The 25,668-nt window shown below is 38.5% G+C and overlaps 1 long non-coding RNA gene across 1 annotated transcript; it reads right to left on the reverse strand.

The window, feature by feature from the left end:
- Positions 1–519: 519 nt before the first annotated feature.
- Positions 520–14,196, reverse strand: LOC108501859. Its single transcript, XR_001876298.1, has 4 exons — positions 14,064–14,196; positions 13,553–13,593; positions 3,407–3,559; positions 520–1,860 (listed from the first exon to the last, which is right to left on the reverse strand). It is a non-coding gene; the product is annotated as an uncharacterized LOC108501859 (long non-coding RNA).
- Between the last annotated feature and the right edge of the window lie 11,472 nt (positions 14,197–25,668).

Here is a 25,668-nt window from a genome sequence, read left to right on the forward strand (position 1 = left end):
GAGCTCAGAGCAGAATAGCTGTTTCATGCAATCTCTGATTCTCTCATCATCTAAAGCTAAACTGAAGCACCTCAGCAGTGCAACCAGAAGAGCAGATACTGGTCGGGAAGAAAACAAATGTGCAAAACAAGAATCTTCATCTATTTCCAATCGTGATTTATCAACATATACACACGTGCAATTGTCAGATTCAGTTTCACTAGTGGGTGCACAGGGCAAGATGTTGTTACCAGGTCTTTCTGCAGCCCTGTGCCACGGTCCGAGGGGGGATGGGGCCATGACATAGCACGGATGGGAGACAAGGTAGGGGTGCAGATGGAATGCTTTATCGATTTTTTATCAGTTCAGGTGGGGAAAGGGCCAGAACATGGAGTGGAGCATGAGACAGACAAACGGGGAAACAAATCGGGATAGGGACACAGGCAAAAGGAGGAGGAACGTGGGAGGAGCCGGGGAAGGAAAGGGCGAATGGTGGCTGTCTCCTCTCTGCAGCTTCTCCGGCCAATCAGAGAGGGGAGCGTGGAAGCAGGCATGCCTGGGCACGCTCGGGAATATGAGTATAGGGGCAACATACAATGTGTGTATTTATAAGCACATAAAAGCTGTAAAGTCCGTATAATAAAGTCCTGTCAATTGCTGTATATCTTTCTCCATGCCTGGAACTGTTCCCATCCTGAATCTTGCTCCTTCACAGGCCTGCATATCCCCATCACTGCAGACAGAGCTGTCCTCACTGGATGTCTTTGAGGCTCCCTCCCGGGTGGACAATAGTAGTGGAAGTTTTGTTTGCTGGATGAAAAGAGTTAGTTGCAGACTGTAGAACTTCATGCCTAAATGTTATTTTCTTGTTCACGTGGTACAGTAGCTAAATGATCGGGACATCAATAAAAAGCTACAAGTAGAAAAGCTGTATGAAGGAGGGAGAGGGACAGAGCCTTCCCATAAAGTTGAAATGAAGATACAACAAAACAATAAACAAGAAGTCAAGTGCATTGCATGGTGAAAGTAAACTGTTGGGAAATGTCCAGCATGTGGACCTACAAAGCAATAGGAAACTGAGGTGGACATACAGCAATTCTCTGTAATGTTTAAAGAACCACCCCCAGAGAACATATGAAATGATGCAGAAGTTGTTTTTCCTTTAACAGATAACACCAGATATTTAATCCAGCCTAGTGCAGGCACTGACATACTTCTAGCCCTATGACCTATGTACCAACTCCACACAGGACAGAGGGCCTCTAGACTGGACAAGTAAGGATTAGGATAGTCCAGAGGCAGTGAATGAGAATCACTCTGCCAAGAGCCTCACCTCTCTAGTGCAGGACAGCACTGGGCTGAGGGAATTGCAGCCTTGGAGGAGTCCAAGCAACGCCAGCCTAGCAGCCAAGTTGTTCCTATGAAGACCCTTCATCCCACAGCTAGGGTTTCAGAGAGTTCATCAGACCAGCATCAGCACAGTTCCACCACCAGTGATGTGCTACAGCCCCAGCATGGAACTTGCATCTGGACCCAGTCCCAAAAGTTCAAGATTCACAGGTTAAACATGTCTTTGCAGTGCCTATATTCAGAGAAAAGGTAAATCTGTGGTTAAGCTGGTAGTCTGGGACTCAGAAAATCCAAATTCTCCCACAGCCTTCTCATTTGAACTTGAGCAATTCACTTCATCAGGCTGTCCTCTGGTTCCACAGTAAGCGTTGAAAGAAGATTTTTTTTTTTTTTTTTTACCTGGTTACCTTGTCTTTTCAGAGCACAGGATGCTCCTCAGAAGTTCTCACACTGCAGGTATGAGGTGTGCTCATAAACAGGAGTGTGATTGAGGCTTTCAGGCACTACTGCACCAAAAATAAATAATACTTGCTGAAAAATAAAATATCATATTGAAAGCAGAGCTAAGATGACAGGAGTTAAAGGTCAAGAAGCTTTTTCAGAAAAGTAAATATTCCAGAAGATATATAACTTGCTTTTTGTTAAACTCAGTACTATCTCTTTCTAGTTCTGAGCAGATTAAATGTGGATTCTAAAAATTCTAAATATTTACGGACAAGATATATAAGTGAAATGGATGTATACAGAAGTTCTTCAAATATTATCCTTCACTAATATCTCTACTAAAATAGCAACTGGAAACATGCAATTAAAATCAGGGCTTGGCAATACTGTGTACAAGGACAGTGCTTGTATCTCAATTGGGAAGCACTTCTGTTTTGTGCTGTTTATCAAGGCCATTCAGAATTTGTGATAACTCCAATAGAATGTAGCTCTTCTTATCCCCTGATCCAAAGAGGTTTTTATTGCAGACTCAGCAGTATAGGGCCAGGACTTACAGCTGAATACTCTCCTTTTATTCACCAGAGGACAATATGGAGAGACTCAAAATCGTGTTCAAGTATTCTAGACAGTTACTTTTAAAAACAGGAAGGAAATTATCTGCACACACTGTGGCTTTCATTGAGTGTAAATATTTCCACTCGTCTGCAAATGTAACTGTGAATTACAAAGAGGATCTTACACAGCATTATAACACCTTTACAAAGGCATGTATTTCCTCTCCTGCTGTTTTTTCTTATGTAGACTTTTTTATCTATTTTGCCTTTAACACTACGAAGCTTTTAGATAATTTCCTCTGAAAATTATTCTTCTCTGAAGGCTAGTGTCAGTTGAAATATGAATAATCAAACTCTTTATTACTGAGCTTTTCAGTATCACAGTAGCTCACAGAGACATCTAGATTTTGAAGCAGAACTGAATATGGTGTCTCAAGCATCTGGAGTTATATTTTCCTCAAATTACACTTTCCTGTATTAAATCATTTGAGGCCATCCATAAACACCCAAGTGTTTAAATCAGCTTATTCACTTTCAAATGCTTATGTCTTCCTTAGTGCTGACAAAGAATTTTTACGTTATCCAGTCACAAAGCTTGCAGCATTCTACCACCAACTTTAAGGAAACTGTATCACTCTTCAAAGCCCTAGACCAAATTCCCTGGGTTTACAAGTTTAGCCATAACTCACTCAGTTGAGAAACCTTTTTCTCAGAGGCAGGAGAATTCCATTTCTTAATCAGCCTCTCAAAAGACACCTACAAATGCACACACCATAGTTCCTTTGGAGAGAAACAGTTAAATCTCTGCTACTTGATACAGATCAGGGACATCGAACAAGGGTAGATTGGGAATTGTGCCATAGACTTAAGTGATAATCATAATAAAAGAGTTGGAAAGGGAACCTGCCAGGCTTTCATAACATATTTTGTGGGATTAAAGCTGTGGTGGTGAAGAAAAGCCAAAGCTTTAAACTGCTGAACTTCATTAATTCCAACCTGGAAATAACTAGGATGAACAAACAAGAAATCCCAATGGAATACTTCTACAGTACTTTGCAGAGTAAAACAAGACAGATTACCTTAGTGATCTTAGTGAGTAATACTCATTATTCTTCCCTGCAAATCTCCTGCCTCAGGAATTCATCTTGCATCACAAGTGTATTCTGTGTCTGGGATCCTCCGCTCTTCGCTGTTCTCCACTACTTGCAGAAAAGAAGGCACTCTCTGAATACCTAATGAACATAAAAATATACGTGAGCTGTTACAAAATAGGGAAGTGTTTAAAGTGGATGACAGTCCCAGAGGTCAGACTTGTCAATTATTTGAGCAGTCTCTCCACTTTTAAAATATGTATCACATTTGTTTCTTTATCCAAAAGTGAAGCGTGTCGTCACTCCATAGCCTGCTTTCCAAATGTTGAAAAATCAGTTCAAATCTGTCCCACATCTCCCTTTCTGACAGTCAGTCAGTTGCAAAGAGACTCTAGGAGAGAAATCAATCTTCTGCAATATTTTTGTTGTCTTGGTAGATACATCAGTGCGCAAGGTAAGGTATCAATTGCCCCTGCACAACGTGAGAGCCGAAGTGCGATGGATAAACTCCAGCAAATCCCATGACTCACTTTCCCTGAGTTAGGGAAAAAAAAAGGTTAAGGAATGCCTTAGAGAAAGTCTAGCCTGTATTTTGGGACTACCATATTGCTTTCAGAAATCAAGATAGATATCTTCCCTACAAGCCTGCAGAAGTGCCTACCCTCACAGATGAGAAATTCCCTGTCCTACTGTGCCTGCATGGTTTGTGAAAGAGGCACAATATGTGCAGGACTTGGCCATTGCTACATCACAGGGTGAGTACGCTTTCATATATGCATGTTTATATATTTCCAATCTTTCAAAACTATTTACAGTTAATTTCCAAGCCTCTATAAAAATAATAATTTACACTGCCTTTTCATGAATGAAAATAGCAAAAAAATAGTAATTTCTATCACTATGGTTTTTAAAATATAACCTATAGCACTTGAACAATGTGTCTGGTTGCACTTTCAGAGATTACTACCAATGTATTTTTTACATTCCTTGAGCGAGATGTGAAAGTCATGTGGAAGTTTTAAAAATTCACAGTGAATTACTTGATTTATGTTCTTCCACATACATTAATTTTTAGCACCATGCAAATATTTGTATTGGCACAGTATGCTCTGCTCTGGAGAATTTAACTGGATTCACAAATTGTTACAATATCCCTCTGTTAATTTAATCCTTTCACAGTAAATATTAATACATTACTATCTAGTAAGAAAAGATAAAGAAAAAATTAACTTGCAAATTAGATAAAGGTCTGTAACAATTACAGCATTAAAATTCTAAAGAAAAAATTTGGATAGGTTTTTAGTCTGACTACTCCCAGCTACTTAGATTTTCTTCAGTTTTTATGAAGGGGATTATACGTATATACTAATGTTGGCTGCAGGAGCAGCGGGTCAGACCCAATGATCCAAATAGATCCCTTCCGCATCTATGTTTCAATAACAATGCTGTCAAATTAACAATAGGAGCAAAAAATGCAAGATTGCAAGTATCTCTGCATTTTTTACTGCATATAAACACTCCTAACAATTAACTAAACATTGTGAGACAAAGGTTGTTGAGTTTTACTATTCTTGCTTTCAGTGAAAATAGAATTTAAGACATTTTATAAAAGACCAGCCTTTTTCTCCAAGCAAGGAATAAACAGACAGTGTTTGTTAAACCTTTTTATTCAATGCAGCAAACTGCAAATTTTTGCCCTTCTGGTTTACTTTAATTTTGGCTCTTTGTACCAAACAGGATGAGCATAAAGCAGTCAAACATGTATAGAGGTTGAAACACCCTTGAAAGGCTACCCTGTTCTTGCTTATAATCTCCTCCCACAACACACAAGCCCTACCTACTAGCCTCTTTAGTATTGGTTTTAGATGTCCAGGATCTCTCTCTATTCCTTTTAAGTTTCTGAAGGGGAAAATGTAAATGTGAGAGAGGAACCAGGATAAGGCGAACCTTGCAAACACACAGGGTTTTTTTCAAATATTTATTTTTCTCATCTTGAGGCCTTTAGGTATGTTTGATTTAGGCACTGAAAGAGCAGTCATCCCAGCTGGTAGAAACCTTTTCACTAAGCAAACAAGCACAAGGATTAAAACCCTAAAAGTGTTCATGTTGCATCACACTTGGTGGTAGCTAAAATTTCCCCTCTAACCAGCTCAAATGAGTTGCCAAGTCAACTGAGCAATCTCACAGATATTTTTGTGACATTTTACTAGCAGCTCTGACAAATAAATGGATCTCATTAAAAAGTGGGTGCTAATTTCTAGTGATAACTTTTGCTAGTTTGAGAGATATCTGCAAATATTTTCTATTGACTTATTTTGCTACAAAACCTGTTCTGTATACACACGTGCTTTGTGCAAATAAAAGCTATTGAGACATATATTCAGATCTTGGTTGCAGAATTGTGCAAGTGGCTTTCTAAAGGCTAAATAAAGGTCTTTGCATACAGTGAGTACATGAAAATATCCTGAGGGTCTGCATGATGTGTTGTAGCAACACTGTGCCAGGAAGAGCCAACAGCAGCCTACAACCAAAGTTCTTTGAATGATTTATCTGGAATTATCTTTGAATGATTTATGTCCTTTGAGAAAAATTAGTATGAAGTATGTGAAAAAATCTCATAAAAGCTCCCTTGCAAGTGAATGAAAGAATAGTTGTTCCGGGAGCAAAAATTACATTGGTGCCCTCCAGTAGCATGGATGACATTGAAATACATGGTCTACAAAGTCAAAAATATTTAATATATTCTGGTTTTACTTTTTAAGGGAGAGACATATTTCAGAGGTATGGTACAGCAAGCTGCTAGATAGAGACAGGAGTCCTTCACTTTTCAGTGATGTTAAAAGCTAACAAGATGAGCTTATTAAAGCTCAGGCTTCCCAAAACAATTGGACCTTCACTTCTTTGGTTACCATCTTCATCCCAGAGTCTTCACCAATTAACTCCATCTCTTCAATGTTTCAATGGTTACTGCCTGGGAAGTAGCAAATCTCTGCAGAATCCAACCCTGTATTGCTGGCTTTCTCAAAATACTCTCCTGTAGTCAGGTACAGGTGTGCAAAACCTGCTGTGATTACTGAAAGCCTTAAGCACTTACCTATTACATTCCTATCAACCCAACAATCTGGACCACTTTTAGGGAAAACACACCAACTCTTGGAGAACTTGGCCCATCCAGGAGATTATCAGACTGAATAGGAACCAGGGCAGCCAGTAAAGGGGATATCCAGCAGAGATCTGAAAGTCTGAAAAGATAACAGTACCCCATTCTGTGGCTGCAGGGAAGGCAGAGTGCAGACAGCCCAAATTGTTCAGATTCATTTCCTAAGGTGGAACAATTCTCAGAACCTGAGAGACCTACTGGCAAACACTGTGACAAGTCACCTTTTATTACCACACACACAGGTTTGCCCACACCTGCTGATGTGCATTGAGAATGTAGTCAACATTTCTAGTGTTGACTCTTTTGTCATCCCAGTAAGACAGTGGTCTCTTATGAATGTTTCACAAAGAGGCGTTATTTCTGTGTTGCAATACTACACAATTTTTTCTTGAAATTTCATAATTTTTGGACCTCTAGCACACCATCAATTGATATGTTAGGTTATGTGATAAAAAGCTTGTTTGCATCCCCAGAAAGGAGTACAGATAGATGAAGGGGGGTTGGGGAACAGGAAGCCTAACTAATACCCTGTCAGGCCCATTGCAGGATCCATCAAGTTATCTCACCAGAGGAGGACCTAAAGCTGCAGAAAGGGGGGGATCTAGATGATTTGGGAAGGAACAAGTGTAGGAAAACAGAAGAGAAAGGGGATGAAAAAGGGCTAGATGCATGTAAACAGCTACCAATTGATACATTTGTCTGGTCATGGTCTATGCCAGGTCAGCACAGTCTCTCCCATCTTCTTATAAAATTCCTTTCTAGCTCTTTTCGTGGATGAAGGGTGTCTATTAGGTGTACAAATATGTGTATGGATGATGAGTGCAGCACCCAGGATCAGACTGCAGCTTGGAGGAGCTGTATACACACACACATATATGAATATGTATATGTGTTTTCACTAATGGAGCTCCATCATGGTCTGCAAAAGAGTGGAACAGGATGAGGACTTTAGTGCTGTCTGTGCTTGTGTGACTGCTCTGAGTGTCTTTTAAAATAGAAATCTACTACAGAAATCAATTACTATATTTTTTTTTGGGGGGGGTTTTTTTGGTTTAGTTTTGGGGTTTTGTTTTTGTTTTAAAAAGAAGGAAGAATTCAATATTGCACTATAAAAAAACCACTTAACTTTAGGTTGATGTTAATGGATGATGCCATATAACACTATTTCCAGATCATTTGTCTACTTGCTGTTTACCACAGACCTAGCTCATCAGTCAAAATACCTCTCCTGTAATGCATCTGTCTGTCCCCTGGGATCTGTAAGGCTATGATGACCACTCCTCTTGTTCAAAAACATGATTATATCATCAAAGAAGAAGAGGGGTATGGTAACTTTTTTATTCAGGTAATAATGTGGCTCTTATCCATCCAAAGGCGAATAGTCAGTCACCTGAAGTTGTGCCAGGGGAGGTTTAGGTTATATGTTAGAAAAAGTTTTTTCACCCAGGGGGAGGGAAGGCACTGGAACAGGCTCCTCAGGGAAGTGGTCACAGCACCAAGCCTGACAGATTTCAAGAAGCATTTGGATGATACTCCCAGGCACATGATGTGACTCTTGGGGATGGTTGTGTACAGGGCCAGGAGTTGAACTCAATGTTCTTTGTGGTTCCCTTCCAACTCAGCATATTCTATGATTCTGTAATTTTATATTTCCAGGATCTTTACGATGTATGGAGAAGAAACATGGAGAAATGTGATGGGTAGCTGGTTTCCTAAACTGATACTATTGCTGATGTAGTTTTAAGCAGCACAGTGTTTTCTAGGCAAAGTATTACTGTTCCTGCCCCACCCAAAAAATTTGGCTATATGCTTAACACTCTTTAGAAAGTCACTGGAATTCTTCAAAGACTGCCATCTTGTCCTCTTTTTCACACTAAGAAAACAAACCAAAAAGAGTTTGAAATGTTACAAGCTGTATAAAAGCATGATATTTCTTAAGATGACTAAAAGTAGGAAAGTCTGGTCCAACAGCACATAGGTTCCAACAATGGAAAACTTTTGCAATATAATTAGATGTTCTTTACATTGTAATCCTTTTGTTTAGGGCAAGCTGAAATGATGCTTTGTCTAAAGGTTTGGGTGAGGTTTTTTTATATATGGAAATGATGTATAGAAATTTCATAGCAAGAGTTGAAGGGCTGTGAAGATGTGAAAAGCAACAAAATATGGTTTCAATATGTCAAAACATTCCCCAAGGAAACTAGATAAGGTTGTACTGAAAATTAAGCACAGATTGTTGGGTGATGAACAGCACAGGCCTGTACTTACTAAATAGTGCTCTCGGTCATCTCAGTAACATTTAGCTTATAAAAAGCAGCAGTGATTTGGTTACAGCAGATATGCAGCAGAAACAACATAGTTGGTGGTCCTAGCTTTTGCAGACTGTTGCTTTAACACAATGTCAAATAGAACAAATTTTGGTGATTTACTGTTGGACTAGATTTCACTCTCTGGGCAGCATGCCACGATGTTGGTGTCAGGGCTCTGTGGGCTGCACTAAACATATCTTTTCAAACCTACAGGCACATCTGACTCCTAATCTTTATGCACTATCTATTAGAGTCTTACTGGCTGTACCCTATCCATCATTTACTGCAAGTCTCTATACGTATTAAGAAAGTAAAAACGCTGTCTACCAAAATGTCACAAGGAGTTTTTTCAAACATGGTCAAATTCATAGCTGGCACTGAAAATCAGAACTATGTGAGAGTGAGCAGAAAATATGTCGTTACACTCATGGGTTTAAAATAATATGTCTAGTTAGTATTTCATATCACAAACACCAGTATCTTAAAATGTTGGGACATATTCCTGCAATTCAAGTATTCTCCCCATGTAAAGGCAGATCTGACACAATGTAAAAGTTGCCTACAGAGTGATGAGCCAGCTGCAGCTGTCTGCTGTCTTGAAGTGAGGCAACAGGCAGCAGCTTCCTTTGGAGGAGCAAATGCATCCTGGGGTGTCTCCACGAGGGTCATAAAAACAGATGAGAGAAAACTGTCACTTCAAAACATGACCATCAGCTCATACTGATTGGCTTTATAGTCGTTGTGTAAAAAAAGAAGAAAAAAAAGCAGAAATCTCTGCCAGTAAGGAATAAATTAATAGCCTTCAAAACTAGGCTTCAAAACTCCACCAAACTAGGTCTCCTGGGCCTGGCAGATTAACTCAGCACTGCCCTCTGAATCATTTTGCTGCCAAGATGAGATAAAACAGCTATCCGCGTAGGAGACAACTATGCACAAACTGTCCTTGCTGAGCACATCGAAACTACCCAGCCGGCAACTCCAGAGTTTTGGCTAGAATTTCTACTGCTGTATTTACACTCACTAATTCTTTGTATTAATAGAGAGCTTACAATTATAGCAGAGAGTAAGATGCTAGCCAGGATTCCAGTTACAATCCTTATTTGACAGGAAGTTGATATGATTAGATTCAAATGATTGCAAAGCTACCTGGGGAGTATTGGCAGCTTTCTGTAAAGCGGAACTCTAGTATGTGATGTGAATAAAAGGCTCAGGCTCCACAGTAACACTTTATCCAAATACTTGAGATCAATTATCTGGACTCTGCAGTTATTCAGCTACTCTGTCATGGATACTCAAATCCACTATCATCTGCTCTATCTTCCAAAATAATTAGCACCATCAATCACATTTGCTTAAAACATAAAAGAACAAAGGAACTGGGAGTTTTATACAAGAAGTTATTACACATAAATTATATGAATACATTAGAGTTTATAATTCCAAAACATTATACACTATAGTATCATTATTCCTCAATGTGTGTGAAAGAGCTATGGGAACCCACAAACACCCTTCTCTCTTTGGCTTTTCTTAGGAGAAGTCACATTGAAATTTGCTCCCACACCACGGTGCTCATTCGTTTGAGGAAGACTGCAGCCAGAGGGAGTGTTGGGACTGGTTCTTTAAGAAAAAGGCATCCCACATATGTGTGGCTGCAGCTTAGCAAGTAAACAGGGTTAACACATAGGCATTGCAAAATAGCTTAATTCCAGTCTATTCCTGGTACTTTGTTGGTGTGTGGTAGCAGCTAAGGCTAAATATTTTTCATACCAGTGCTTTCATTAGAGAAAATATCTTATAGTTTAGGAATTCTCAAGGAATATGTTAGTTCCAGATTACCAGAGATAAAACATGACTTGTAAGTATAAAAACCAATGAATTAACATTGCACATAGTCAAAACATGATTAGATAAGGTAAACATGGCACCTAAAATCAGGCTAAATTCAGTCTCAGTAAAAGGCACTCCATTTTAATCTTGCAATATTTTTTTTCATCAAAACTCAGCATATTCACAACAGATAATTTTCCCAAGAATTTTTTTTTTCTTTATCTATCTGGAAAAACTACCAGCAAACATAATTTCCTGAACATTATTTGACAAATATTTTCAGCTACACTTTGTCTTTAAACATCTGTAGAGCCAAGGAGCCATGAAAAATATTTTTATTCTCTAAATGTTATTGACTAAAATTGCAAAACTAGTAAGAAATACTCTGTGTCATTCTGTCTCCCCTATCCCAGCCTATTCTGACAGGTATAATCTGCTACATCTTGAAAATTGTTTTCTGTCACTAATATTAACAACCTCCACTTTTTCAAAGCATCTTGTGCCACAAGAGTTTAACAAAGAGCAGACTTGACATATTATCATGATACCAGAAATTATAAAATATAGCAGAAATAATTGAAAATTCAGATAAAAGACTAGTGAAATGTTTTACTTTTCTTCTTTGTTTATGCAATTTTTTTCTCAGTATTATTAAATTCTTTTTTCCCTCTGTTAGAAAAAATATACTACCACCACATGGGAAGCATCTTCCTAGGTAAGGAAAAATTGGTATATGCAAGACAAGCTTGAGATATGTAAGAAAACATTATCAAATCTTGAATGATTTAAATAAATGAGTTATTTTAGTTATCATCATTTAATGCTGTGAATAAAAAAATCATCGTATTAAATTTGAGATTGAAGAAATATGGAAAGTAATAAGACAAGTAGGTGGTAAAAAATAGCTAAGACAGAAGCAAAATTTGAAATACATATGATTTTGCATTATTGACTGCGCATAAAGATTGGAGCTCTACTAGAACTAAAACTGCTGTAGTTATAATCAAATTATATAATATTAGCATCAGTAAGTGAAGCTAAACATATACCTGAAAAGTGAAATAGCTTACAGCTTTGACCTCTAGATTTGTATGGCTGGTAGCATTTGAGAATAAGTTTACTCATGTGCAATAAAAATGTTCTAATGAACTCAAATCTGCACTGAAGAAACTCCAAATAACAACCCATAATTGTTTTAAAACAGGTCCTCTCTATAGACAGGATTTTAAGACACTAATCAAATCACTGTAGACCTCTTAGAGTGTTAGGCTTGATTTGGTAAAATCAATTTTGCAAAAAAATACTCATGCAATATTTGAGGTAGCACAGAAAACCTTAGTAGGAACTTGAAGGATGGCCATCTCAGTAACTGCTTTCTCTTTTTAGGCATTTTACACTGCAATAGGAGGAATATAAACATGAGAGAAGAAACCTCCTATGTGAAAATCAAGGCATGAAATGGGTGAATCTGCACAACATTGTTGCATTATAGACTGGTCTTATTGAAAACAGAAGGATATATACTCAGCCACAAAAAAAAAAAAAAGACGATAATCAGGATCTAAAACACAGTATGTATTTTATATATATGTACAGAGAATTCAAAGAGAAATGTTTCAGACCGTTTTATTTTTCTTTCAACTAAGTATTAAATGTCCACAAATTGTCTTGGACAATTTGCTGCAGGCAAAGGAATTAGCTCCTAAAAGAAAATGTAGTCTCCTTTCATGAGGAGCTTGCAGTGTTCTCAAACAAATCCCTTATCTGAGACAATTTGCCAGAAAACTGTACTGGTTTTGGTATTATTCAGACAGAATTTATAGAGCATGTTTTATATCTGACATTAAACTGAATTATGATGGAACATAAATATTATGTTATAACATTCTGGCTCCCTGACAGCTTAAGGCACCTGTTCTGAATAGCAAATACTCTTGAATTTGAAACTTGCTTTCCTTAAACTTCCATTAATTCATTTTTTTGTGTTTAAAATTCCCTGTTCCACAAACAAACATCTCAGACTTTATTACATCCATACTCCTGGAAAACAAGCATCAAAAAGATGAAAGTGGAGGTAGGGTTTTATTCAAGGAAATAACTGTAGGAAATCACGAGTTTCCACCTCCCAAAGGTTGAGTGGCTGAAAAGGAAAGATTAATTATCCTTCAGAGGTGCCTATTTCTATAAAGGGAGCCAAGTATAAGCTTGTTAGCTTATACTTAACTTGTAAATATCTAAGAAACACTTCTCCCGTGACAGATTTTAACCCTTTGTTGTTACTGCCTTTCCAGTGTGGCATGTAGGATTTGATTTAGAACAAGTCAAGCATAAGATAGCTCGAGAAGAACATAATTTCTTAGTACTTTTGAAATAGATACATAACAAATTTTAAACCTTTCCCAATCTTTTAAAGAGGAACTTAATAAAACACCACAGTAAATTGCCCAGAAAATGTGTGAAATTTTCCCAGACAGAAAGTCAAGGAAACATCTCATGGGAACACCATGAGTAGTGCTACTCCCGAATTAAGTTTTGCTAGATGACCTATTAGGGTCCCTTCCAACTTACTTTGCATGTTTTCATGGAATAAAAAAAAGTACATAATTTTTTCCAAACTTTCCAACACCTTCAGACTCAATGGTTCCCCTGAATATTCTGTATCCTTGCTATTGCAGATCTTCTCTAATCATACAGAAATTTATATCTGTTTAGATCTCTTTTACATCTCTAATCTCATTGAATGTGTTCACAGAGGATTTATATTTTGCTATTCAGAGGAAATTTTCAGGAGAAGAACCACCCCTATTTCTATCACATTCCCAGTTCCACACTTACCCAAAGCAGTAGGGACCAAACTCTCCACCTCCGATGGATATCTTGGAATTACAGAAAAAGAACATTCTTATTCTATTTGTTTTTCCGCCATCTGCTTTGTCAGAAAAGTGCCAGCAAGGCTGCCAATATCAACAACAATGCAACATTTCCTGTTCAACCTTCTAGAAAGAAGAGATACTTTCTAAAACTCTGTTGGAAGTGTATTTGACTACAGCCTCAAACAAGAGCCAAAACCATTGGGTTTAAGTCTATTAAAAAGATATATCCTGCACAGTGAATGAATTTGACTGTGTTTCTGTAACCAGTTTGCAGAAAAGCCCTGTTGTGCACTTTGATTTTAAAAAAACCCATGAAAATGCATGTTAAAATATAGTTGTGTTTCTAGATATTAAGTAGAGTATTCCTGCATCTCATTTTCTGCTTCTATGTTGAAACAAATTTACATTTGTGGTAGTTTAGTCTAGGCCTTCCTTGGTGACCAGTTTGTAACCAAGGAAGTGCCTAGATTTACCTGGTATTCCCTACAATTTTTATGTAAGCCAGGGCATAAGAAGAAAGGAGGAAAGGCCTTCGCCCCTCTTTCCTTCAGGCGGCTTCGGAGGTGCAGGTTCCCTGCTGTTGAGTCTGTCGTGTTGGGGAGCGAGGCCTGGTAAGGCTTCACTGACCTTGGGACACGGGGGTTGCCAGCGGTCGTTCCAGCGCGACTTTCTGTTGTCCCAAGGAGAGTAGTAAGATATTCTTTTGCTAATTCTTTTAGTTGCTAGACCTTGGGCTATTGATCGTGTATATTTTATTTTGTTTTTGTTCCTTTTTTCCCTTCCCCTTTTCCTTTCGAAATTGTATATATTTTTTCAATTGTATATAACTGTAACATAAGTGTAAATATATTTATATATATTGCTTTAGCTGTCACTCTCTCGTTTTGGTTCTCTTGTGGTTTTTTTTCCCTCTTCTCCCTTGGTTCAGGAGGTGGGGGGTGTTTTTGTGGCAAGGTTTGAAGACTTGGCAGTCAGCCAGCTTCAAACCATATCAACATTCCATAGGGGTTTTTAAGTCAAAGTATTCCTGCACAAATTATGGTGTTATTAAGCCAGATTTGCTAGAAAACTTCTGGGCTCCAAAGGCCAGCAAGATTAAAGAGATGACAAGAAAGACTATCGACACTTCATGCAAAAGATATGCAATAGCTGTGAATCACTAAACTCTGAAGGATCATCCACAGTCAAGCTTCACTTCCAAGTGAGTAAGAGTAACTGCTTCGTGTTTGATGGACCCTTGCCAGCAACACACACTTGCAGCAGACAATACAAGCAGAACTGTCTGAATACAAGTATTTAAAAAGGAACTCGAAATTTGTCTTGTCAGCAACACTTAGTCACCTAGAAAAACCTGCTAAAAACTTTTGTCTGAACACCTCAGTATTTTGCCCTGCATTCTCTGACAAGATTTTACAACAGAAAATTAAAATACAGCAGAACTAACTTTATTTCAAGAGAGAAAAGGAGCTTCTCCTGTAGTGGTTACTTGAGTACCTAAGATGTTCCATTCAGGTTCACATTTTGCTAGTGTAGAGATTTCTGGACGACTGATCTCTACACAGTACATGTTTTCCCGGGATTTCTGGGCCTCATCTCTAGAGCATAAAGCATGATGCCATTGAATAATTCATATTCTAGGGTTCTGAGAAACTCTAGGGTCAAAGGGCAGAGGAGAGACAGCAGATACTTAGGCACTTTGGTCTCTCTAATTGGTTACTTCCCACTCTCCTACCAGCAGCTGTCTTTGCAGAGAAATCTGCTAACAGTGATGACAAACTTAGTTATGAAAGAATCTCAGAATGACTAAAGCACGAGAGGTGTTCCAGAAGAGCATCTGAAATGTGGCAGTATGTATGGAAGTCACATGGTCCTATTGTCTCCATGGAGTCTATCCTGGGAAACAAGACAGAGGCAGCCTAAGGCTGGGGACAATACAGGAGAGCACATTGATGCAGGGCAGGGGACTAAGAAGGTTGGAACCTCAACAAAGATGATCTCTATGACAGTTGCCTTGATCACAGTTCCCTGGTCTTGCTACTATAATATAGTACTAAGTGTTCAACTTTGATGGACATAGGCAGATCATTTCCCTTAGACAGAGGCTTTTCTTAGATTTCTACCTTCTTCAACAAGAACTTCTCTCTTTTCTTGGTCTGTAGAGGTGTAGAAATCCTGAAGGCTGAAAAGCTGTTGTTCTGCCTCCAATGGATGTATTCAAGCACAGTTCAAGGTCTCACTTCAGCTACTGTCCCCATACGCTTCTCAGATAGCAAAAATGAACCCTTGTGCTTTTTTTGGTTTGGGAGCTGATGAGATAAGGGCTATGGGGTTTTTCTAGCTCACTGGGACATATAAAATATCCATCTGTTTGTGATGTGGCCTCTCTTCAAGTGGGGAATCCTTCAAATACAAGCCTTCCTGAAGACACAGCACTTAAGAGACAGTTTAACAGATTGCTAATGGACAACAAACTAAGAGCTACAAAAAACCAAGCTAACATTGGGATTAAGAAAAAATAAACAAAGAACTGTGAGGGGAAATCAAAAGTTTTTCTGGAAGAGTGAGTTCACAGAGTAAGGAGCTCTAATCTGAATCACAGCAGTAGCTGTGCAGCTTTACAGCGTGAAACAGGAGGAATCGTAGGCGAGGTGAGTCAATACAGAGACATGAAGACAAAAAAATGTGCACGTGCAGGTGAACACATGTACACATGTGGAACCAGCACCTGAAGACTTAACTCGAGGAGAATCTTAATTTGTAAAAATGAAAGGGAAAAGAGGGTGAGGGAAAGAGGAAATGGAAACAGAGTGACATATCCAAGTCTATTCAGCCATCTTCTGACACCAAACCTGGTCTCCATTCTTCTATGCCAGTGCTATGCTCAGGCAAAATGAAATTAAGAAAAACAACATCCAGACACTAAAGAGGAAATAACATATTTCTCTCCATTCTGTTCTGTCTTCCCCCTGCTGTGTTTGTGTGTTCATTTTTAAAGGGCAACCTTCCACTGCAGTGTACTGATGCTTCTTTTTTGCCTCAAGGATTCTTGCCTCTTTTCTATCTCAGGGTCCCTCAATACGCAGGTCTGCCAAACAAGCCCACACTCCAGTGGATCAGGAATCCCTCCACTGCAGGAAGCAGATATTGTTGGGTTTTTTCTGCTTTAGTTTTTTGGGTTTGGGGTTTTTTTGGGGGGGAGTTGTGTGTGTGTGTTGGTTTTGTTTTGTTATCTTTTCTTTCTGAAAAAAGTCAAAACAGACTGAAAAGGAAAAGAAGCAAAAGAAACTCAACAACTACAAGTTTACTTTCTTCTAAAAGTTGTTCCTGACCAGCCAGATCAGATCAATTTGTCTTTAATTACTAATTAACCTGAAACTTACTTTGAATTGTAAGTAAATGAATAGGAACATATGAACATTGCAGCTTCCTTCTATGCAGAAAGGGCAGGTGGATTGGATCATGTTTTCACTGGCCAAAATAAGGAGCAGCACAAAGGCAAATGAAGACAGCATTGAAGCAAGGTCAAACTTACTGCTCCAGAAATTCTATTCCTTTTTCAGCCTCCATTCAGTCAGATGTTATTCTTTTTCTCATTGTCCTTAATGGTTGGCTTGTAAAAAAGAATTGTCTGGGTTTGGGTTTTTTGATCTCTTCCTAAATAAACATTTCTGAATGACCATTTCAAGTGTTTTGGAGAAAGCTTGGAGTAAGCCAGCAGCTTCTCTGTCAAATCTGTTGTGAAGCTAACATGCAAGTACTTCTGCATATCAAAGCAAAGGGATTTGATGAAGAGTCCAGCTGTCCTGTTCCTGAGGTCAAAAACATTGTTTTGTTTTCAGCTTCTACAAAACAGCTCAGGATTCCAATATACAACTCCAGCTTTTGCACAAAGTAATTTTTTTGCCAATATGTTTTTCTTTGTTCATGATCATCTTTAATGACTTTTGTTTTTCTTCACTGAAGAAGGAGGAAGCAGTGAAGTGACAAACTTAAAACAAAGGCATCATTTATATATGACACTTTATATGTTAGAAGAACTTGAAGAACTACTTTGGTTTAAAGCCAAGCATTCAGAGGTTGAGGAAGGCCAGAATGAAAACTGCCGGGGCAAACTTAATCAGGCAATACAGGCTTTCATTACATGAATGCACACAAATATTTTCTGTTGGACTCCTATCATTACTTGGCTATTGTATTGTGCTCATTACTGTGCATTATGTACAACCTGGTTTTAACTCTACAGAAGGAATTTCTTTGGGGAATAATTTTATTGGTATTTCTCTTTTTTTTCCTTCTCAGTTCAGCTTTTTGATCCCACCATATTCTGTCTCCACCATGTATGGGCATCAGCAAGGTGGTTGTGAGCAGCCACTAATTTTATTTTCTGTCCCAGTATCCAAACGTGAACCAAGATTCATGGCCAGACTGCACATGAGGTACCCTTTTCAAGATGAGCATGACTTTAGTAGACCAGTTGAAGGGAGTATGCCAAAAAATTGTAAGGAAAGTGAATGTGCAAAGTCCAGCTCTTCCTAAGACCTAGGAAGGAACTGAGCACAATGAGCAAGGACTGACTTCTGAGCTTTGGAAAGTTTCCCAATAGTGTAAATTATAATATCTCAAAGGTGAATTGAGGCAGATAATCATGAGGTGTACATAGAAGACAAATTTCAAGCCTCTTTATTAAAGTAAAGAATAGTAAAAGTTCCCAAAAGAAGAGAAATGCCAAAAACATTACCTTGCCCTCAGACAAGCCTGATTTTTTCCAAATATAAGATATAATACACAACTTGAGGCAAAGTTATGGCATGGAAAAGTCCTAGCTTGGCAAGATTAAAAGCAACATTAAAAGCACGGTTAAAAAGAGTTTGATGATGGGAAACATCTAGCAGGCTTATCCATAGACAATATTACTGAAAATGCTTGCCAAATGCAAAGATCTTATTACAGTACCTCTTGTGGTGGGTAGATACTTCTTTTCTAATAGGCTTCTAGGCATTTTTAAATGAAATTAAATTCAAATCAAACAGACATTTTAGTGAGACCAGCCCACTCCTGCATGATTTTCTCATTCCTTATCATGTCTGTATGCCCTATGAAAGTTCAAAATCTGATAGATGTGTTGGTTTAGCAGTGAGTAAACATGTCATAGCTTTTCGCTTTTTGAACTCACAAATCACATAATATAGTTTTTTTCTGCAGTGTTAAAAGGGTACACAGATCTCTACAAGAGCAAAGCAGACCTACTTTTTGCCCCAAAGATTGTGCAGTCTTGCCTCCAAATATTTTTCCAGCATGTGAAAATCCTACCTAAGAAACCCATCTCAGCACACACTTCTAACAGAAAGGAGAAATTCCATTGGCTCACCAATATACTTTGGCATACTATTTATTTCAACCATGTAGGTAATAGACCTCTAGAAAGTCTATCTGGCAGTTTGTCTGAAAAACCAAAGCTGACTGACAACAGGAAGAGAATTTAAAATCACAAGAATTTCACTACCGGACTTCCACTTTGCTTTGGCTTAGCAGATTTTCTTGCTTTTTCAATTTAGTCTATAAAATTTACTGAAATGTCAGGATCAGGGTATTGAAGTCATAATTAAGTTGTATATCAGACCAAACTGAGCGTCATATTGCTTGCTAGGTAATATCTCAATTTCTTCAGTATTCCCAGGCAAGCTTTCCATTCTGACTGCAGTTAGCTTCACTATGAGCCAAGTAATCCTGTAGCCTTTCTGAGGTGTGAGGAGAAAATGTCACAGGCATCCATTGCCATTTATTCCTGTTTGCATAATTCTCAAACAGAAAAGCAGGTTGCCCTGGAGTCTCAGTATACTAGATGCTATTGTCTCATGGCCATTACTCATACGGGACATACAGGGCTCTGTAAAAAACCCCAGAGTTCAATGGTAGGTCCAGTCATTCAAATTCTTGTGATATAATACTACAAAAAGTTCCCCTTTCAGAGGAAGCTTTCACAAGGTCTGAAGTGGAAAGCCTTCACAGCATAAAACCTGCACACCTAAAGAACTCCTCGTGGGGAGGAGTGCAATGAACAAGGGACATCTTTAATATAAAGTGTAATGGTATTTAGCCAGACCTTAGTGGTTGTGCTTTAAAAGCATGCAAAGTAATGCTTGAATTTATTTGATATTATTTCTGCACGTCTGTCTTTACATATAGTCCTCTGAAGGTATAAGCCTAAAATACTTCCATTTTCTACTAGCCAAGCACCCTATAACTCTGTTGGGCATGAAGAAAATGTGTTTTACTGGTGATGACCTAGATTTTCTGAAGAAAAAAAAAATAAAGAAGAGGTAGGCTAAGACAAATATGCTTTTTTTTTTTCTCATCTGTCCAAAAGTTATTGTAGTGGTCTCTTGCTTAGTCAGTTGAGGTTCTAAGAAATAAGAATAAAAAGAGAAATTTGTAAATGGCTGCTTTATTAGTGAAACTAACACCAGCAGTGGAGTTCTATGCATAAACTCACCAAAAGCATAGTTTAATGCTTGCTTTTTGTAGCAATAATGGAAGCATATCTCTAAGAGAGTCTGCTTGAATCAGTTTATTGACGATATTTGTAAACGACTGCCTAATAGCTCAGCATGTAACCTCCATTGTAAACTGAACCCATCAGGGGCAGTAAAGATCTAACTAAATGTCAAGCAAAAGTATTGCAATTTTTTAAAGCTCTAAGCCTTCTTGAGGAAGAAAACTCCTGAGCTATAAACATTGTGCACTTTATATTCTGTAGCAATAAATTCTGAAAGATGTCAGTATTGACAGAAGTTTTTCAACTGTGTCACCCTAAATGTCCTCAGTATATTACAGAGCAAATAGTAGTGCAGGTTGTGTCACAGGAGGGAAATATTCTTTGGCCACTCTCTTGCCAACAATAGTTATAAACCAAATATTGCTTATTACAAATATTTCTTTTGAGACTGTTTCCCAGACTGCCAAAAGATTTATAGCATTTTCCCTATTGAGATTGGCTCATGTACAAAAACATCTTTATGAAAACAAGTCAGATGAAAAGGTTTTTTCCTACACCAAATAAATATACATTGCAAAATTGCCCCATATTCATAAAAATATATGTACTCATTTTCCAAGAGGAAGAGACAGTTGATATATGCCATTCAGCTGAACAGGCAGTATTAAAGGCATCAGGGTGCTTTGTAGAAAGCAAACTAGACAACCTGGCACCATATTGGAGCAGTTAATAAGTTCACCTGAAAGGACCTCTTACTTTTGCCTAACTCATGATTAGTGCATTTTCTTTAACATTCTCTCCAAATGTTTTCCATTCTTCCTCTTTATTTGTAGGTGGGAAAAGCAGAATATATAAGGTAGAAAGACAATCTGTAGAGTCAATCTAGTTGAGCCTAGACTGCATGGCAGATGCAGACTTAGTCCTGATCTTCAGAAGGAAATACTTGTACAGGATCAGAATCTACAGTTCACTCCTGGGCTCCATCATCAAGAGAGAATACTGAGAGTACTTGCAGAGCTCATCTGCCCCACAGTTCAGACACAGCCACTATCTATGTTAGTAGCTCCATCCTTATCGCCATCTTCAATTTTGCTGGAATAAAAGATATTCTTTATTTCCACTGGAATGGAAAATGCTTTAAAAAGTCTTAAAATCTGATGACTACAGGAATTTCGGTAATATGAATCAGCCCTGCTAATCAGATTATTTTCCATAGACCTTCCACAAGTGAAATTTCGTATTGCTAATTTTATTTCTTTCTATTTCTGGTTTTGTCCCTTAAGAAATCTGCCCCTCCACTCTCATATCTTGCTTGGCTTAAAACTTCCTAACATCTCACTGTAATCTGAGTTTCCACAATTCACGGGAATGCAACATTTTCCTCTTTACAGCAAGCCCTTATGAAATATGAATACTACAAATCAGCAAACACTTTCGGCATGTTGAGAAATAAACTGTACGTGATATTTGGAATAGACCCAGTGAAATAAGAGCATCTTGAAAAACCAAGTTCTAATGTACTTATGCTTTGGTCACTATAAATAATTTCTTTGATTTGCTGCTACCTGAAAAAACACATAGAAACAAGCCAGTACATATATATATATACCTACTCCTTGGACCTATCTAGGAGGAAGGAACATCTTTAGGAAGATGTAGTAGTTTTACAGATAGAAGGCTATAGACAGTCTCAGAGGTGCAATACTTTGTCACTAGTATGTTTGGGTTTTTCCTTCTATGAAATATTTCTGCAATGAAAAGCAGGATGGAGTGATACCATAACACATCTCTAAGGAAAGAATCGCACCACCAACTGTTTCTTCACCAACTGCTATGTGAGAGAGCAGAAAAAACAGATCCTTGGACCACATGGCAGCACCCACCATACATAGAAGTGTAGTACAATGTGAGATGAAGTAAATAGTGCCTTTTTTCCTCGCAACCCTCAGTGAAAACCTAAATCTTTGCCTTTACCAGAACATTTTTTCATCCTGTGCTTCCTGCAACCTCTGAGTACCACTGACCACTACAGCTGTCTCTCTCCCAGCCCTAAGTGCACCTATCTGGAAAGACACATAGTACACTCACAGTTTTTATCCTAGTCTTATCAATGTATGATTTACCCAGGAAATTACAACATCCAGAGTATCACCAAGAACATGGCAATAAATACCATTTCTGCTTTAGAAACAGGCATATTAATACAAACTAATTTTATATGAAATTTCAACATTGCATGCCAAGATCCTGAAGTTGTGGAAATGATCCTTAGAGGATTGCACACATCATCATTCTTAGAGCTTTGTGTGAATAAAAATAAGACATTACTTTATTCAACACAGAAACTTAATTTCAAATGCATGCACCTTTAAACATGATTATGTCAGGGCACTGAAATAAGGTGACAGGGACTCATTTCAGAAATCTCTACCTCTGTGTCTACATTTGTGTTGTACAGTATCTCTAGGACCAGGAGGAAAGGTTGAAATCTGAATCCTGCTTACACATCTGTTGTTCAATTCCCAAGCTTAGGCTTTTGCTGTTGATCTGTGTTGCAGAATCCACCACAATGGCATATTTTAAACCAGAAACCCAACTGACTAACATACATGCTTTTTTATTGTAGCTCAAATGTGCCCAAACAATATATGTTGGACTCCACACACATTAATTGTTCAATTTCTTTTTTTTTTAATATCAAGATAACACTCTTATTGCTTGAACTGCTGTGAATGAAAAATAATCACAGACGGAAGAGCAACTTGAGTACACAAAATCTGTTACAGCTCTTTGTGATATGATGTACCTGACAGACCTACTGTCAACAGCACATTTGCTTACCCCCTAACAACAGGATGGGTTTACCCTGTGATTGAAGTTTCATTTAACTCCTGATGCAGGTAAATTGATATAAAAATGTGACATGAAAATGCAGACATTGCACGCACACAACACGTGAAAAAATATGGTTATTTCGACAGGAGGGAAAGAAAAACTTAAATAAAGTCTTCCTATGTGGATGCATGGAATATTTAATGTCAGGTCAAATCTATAAAAGATAAATTTCTGTAAACATGAGGGATAAACATTAGGGTTGTCCAGTTCTCTGTGCTCTGAAGCATTTGACATTTGTGAGATAAAATGATTGTGACACCCTGAGCACCTTTTTTGGCACATGATGACAGTTCCATAGTAACCAAAAACTTAAAAAGACATCCAGAACTTATATAAACATAAAAGTTAGACTACTTGTTCCCTTGGTTGCGCTGTAACCGATACCATTCATTGAATCTGTATACTTTTTGTTTTGAAAGTATCCAGAACAGTTCAGGGTCTCTTTCATTGTCACAGGACAGAAAGAAGGGATTGTACAATGTGGTAGAAGGTAGTATTTCACATTGAGAGCTTAAAATTACTTCTAGTTGTTTAATTGAATCATGAATTTATTTGAATTGAATTATTTAATTGAATCATCCTGGGTGACTTTTGTGTCCTTTACTGTTCTTTTTCTCCCATCCACTTTGGAATGATAAACAAAACGAGTAGAGCAGGTCATTCTGATTTACTTTCATATTCCCAGGTAAGCAAGATCCACAAGTGGTTCCAGCTGCCTTAAGCACAATAACACACCTGCAGCTCTACCTGTTTGTACCAGTGGTTCACTGGATTCAGCATTACCTCCAAAACCATCCATAGGAGATGCCTTATAGAAAAAGCACTTAAGCTTCACTGCTATCTGTGAGGTTACTCTAGTTCTCTCACATTAGGGATGATGTTGTACATCATGTTCCCTTTCATATGTGTTTATGGACTGGTTGTCCAAATAAATATTCACACACAAACAGAGGTTTCTTTGATAGGCTCTTAACTGCCATCTCTACCAATTAAATCTGAAGACAAAACTATTCTTATCGCAGCAATAGCACTTCCCCCTCTGTGGAGGACACAGAATTGGACTGGGAAAGATTTCAAGCATGGAGAAGAGTTTATGATGGTTGAGAAGAATTTATTACATAGACTTTCGAAGTTTCAATGTGTTTTAAAAACTGTTAATATAACACCCCATTCATGTGCATTGTTTGGGCACGTTCAGGCTTGCCCTGAGTTGTTTGCTCCCTGCTCCCCTGCTCCTCCCTCTGATTGGCTGGAATATGCCACAGTGTGGAGTGAGCTCCCATTGGTCCTCGGTCTTCCCCAGCTCCTCCCATATTCCTCCCTCTTCTCCCAAGTTCTCTCCCTCATTTGTTCCCCTGATTGTCAATCCCATGCTCCACCCAGTTTTCCGGCACCTTCTACCCAAACCCTATACAAACCCATGTTCACCCTCAATAAAGGGAGATAGCTTTGACCTTTTATCTTGTGCTGTGACCCTTATTGTTGTCTGAGTCCCATTCCTTCCCCCCAGACTATGGCACACATCCATCAACCCAAAGCATGGTGTCAGTGGTTCTCTCATGTCTGTCTCCAGTCCTCTGGGAAGCACTGCTTTGACCTGTCCTGTGACTTTACTATGTGTGCCTTTTTATGTGATCTTCCCTTACAGAGTGACTGAAGAGGAGAGACTTCAAAAAGGCCAATCACTTTTCCTGGTTTCCTGCTACCTTCTATTTTATAAAAAACCTTCCACAAACAGGAACAACCTTGTGCTGTCAGGCTCCCAGGCCTTTTACCACTCGAGAAAAAGCCCCACATAAGTGCTTGATGGAGGTGAATCGAAGTATGTCTGTTCAGCAGCCCCTGTGTGCCTATCTCTTAGCTTATTATCATTACATAGCCCTGAAATCTCTATACATCAAATTAATCTCACAGTCGCACAAATAGGTCTGGGATTAAGTTCTATGCCAGTCAAGAATATAACCAGTCTAAAAACACTTTGCCTTTTCCTTGGTGGATATGAGTAAACAGCTCCTTCCTAGTTTGTGATGCTACTCTTCTGGAATTCTGGATAAAAATCTTGTTCAGGTGAAAAAGTACTGCAACTTCTCTTGATGTCCAGCTGCAGGGACCTGGGGTCCCAAGGTCCAGTCCATTCCATAGCATTCCACAGAGGAAAAGTGTTTTAGAAGATTGTTTTCAAGCTTTTCCTCCAAGCAAAGGCTTGAAGTTCAAACTACACTCAACACTTTTTAAGAACAGCATAGAATCATGGAGTCATCAAGGCTGGAAGACACCTCTGAGATCATCCAGTCCAGCTGCTCAAGCAGCACTAACACTGAAACCCCTAAACCAACTAAATCACATCACCCAGTGCCAGATCCAGGTACCTCTTAAACACTTCCAGAGATGGTGATTTCACCAGCATTCCGGGCTTTCCGGGCAATCTATTCCGAGCCTGACCACCCCAACAGTGAAAGACTGTTTTCTAATGTTTAATCTGACTCTCCTCTGTCTCAGGGTAATTTCCTTTTGTGCTCTCACTGCAGGTACAGTGGAAGAGACCGGCCTCCACCTCACTACAACCTCTTTCAGGGAATTATAGAGAGCGATGAGGTGCCCCCTGAGCCTCCTCTTCTCAAGACTAAACAAACCCAACTCCCTCAGCCCTTCCACATAAGACATGTTTTTTAGACCTTTCACAACCT

Source organism: Lepidothrix coronata, unplaced genomic scaffold (assembly GCF_001604755.1).
Source record: "Lepidothrix coronata isolate B3197 unplaced genomic scaffold, Lepidothrix_coronata-1.0 Scaffold4, whole genome shotgun sequence".
Lineage (NCBI taxonomy): Eukaryota > Metazoa > Chordata > Aves > Passeriformes > Pipridae > Lepidothrix > Lepidothrix coronata.